We start from the raw sequence: 1508 nt of genomic DNA on the forward strand, positions 1-1508 counted from the left end.
GTTGGTCTATGGAAGCTAGGATCAGCGTCAAGTGATCAAGTTAAAATCCTAGCAGTAGAGCAGGTTGAGCTGGAGACGGGAGAGGGAATTACAGTAATCTAACTGAAAATTTGTGAAAGCATGAATAACAGTCTCCAGATTTTAGGCAGAAAGAAAAGGTCTCATCTTGGAAATGTTTGATTCTAAGACAGTTTCTTTGTTCATGAAATATCACTGTCATGTTAATAATTATGAGCAATTAATTCAAGTCGGGGCAGAAAAGCCTCTAAAGCAGCGACCAGACAATAAAACCCAACACGTTGTTTCGGGTAAACATTGGAGACACATTCAGTCTGTATATTGTGGGCATATTAAAAGGGACAGTAGGTGATTGTAATCCAAAACCCTTTGTTATATTCCGCAAATATTTCCTCACTGTTTACAAGCTCTCTGTCTAGTCTCTCTCTCTCTCTCTCTGAAAATGGAAAACAAAGAAAATGGTGTGGACGCTGTTGCAACAGGTGCCGTTAGTGCTTGTGCTCAGGAGCAGTGACAGAGAGAGTTCTATACACCAGCACATTTGAACGTGCTGGACTCAAGGCACTGAGAAGAAGGACAGATGGCTGAGAAAGAGCCAAAGAGGAAAAGGTCTGAAGAGTTTAAACAGAGAAGACAGTTAAAAATCAGACAAGGGTGAAGACGGTGTTAATCTTGGTGAGCTGTTTTAACGCTGGAGAAACTTCCAAGATATGGAGCCTCAGGATGGAGCACTGAGGGGAGGGGTGAATTTGTTTGGGTAGTTCAAATATCAACAATCCTGCTGCAGAATCACTTCTGTCCATTTAAGACATCAATAGAAAATCAGCATTTTAACTTTAAACAGCCTGGTTAAGTCTCTGATTGACCAAAAGTACTGAAACATTTTACATCCCAAACAGTTCAAACTGAGATGTTGTTTAGTAATACTCTTTGGATTATGATTGATGATGAAATTTTTTTTTATCCTAGAGGGGAAATGTGTTAGATTTCACGTAATTAGGAGCAGTTAACGGTTTCCAAGCAAAGTCCCCACAGATTGAGCTAATGATGACACTATGTTTTAACTTGCTCAAGTTAAGTTAAAATGTGCACCATCTGCTCTTCTTTAATTCACTAAAGCAAATATTTTCAAAAATATTCTCATGTGCTTTATTAGCCTAGCTTAGCACAATAAATTGGAAGCACGGCAAAACTGCTATAAGAGTACAAAATACTCTTTCCAACCAGTCCAAAGCTTCCTTACGTTAACTTTGTATTATTTCTGAGCTGGTGTAGAAACTTTTAGAAATGTACAAACTAAACAAAGGTGGGCTGTAATTTAAATATCTGTAAATGGGTCCTTAAAAGTTTGATTTTCTTGAAATAAGTTTTTCAGTGGGTTATTGACAGGTAAAGTAAATTTATGACTTGATAAAGTCTCGATAAAGAGATCTGTTGCAGTAACAAGACATAAATTTATTAGGTATAATAAAAAAACAAGACTGCATCTC

The sequence above is a fragment of the Micropterus dolomieu genome, linkage group LG01 (assembly GCF_021292245.1).
Source record: "Micropterus dolomieu isolate WLL.071019.BEF.003 ecotype Adirondacks linkage group LG01, ASM2129224v1, whole genome shotgun sequence".
Classification (NCBI taxonomy): domain Eukaryota; kingdom Metazoa; phylum Chordata; class Actinopteri; order Centrarchiformes; family Centrarchidae; genus Micropterus; species Micropterus dolomieu.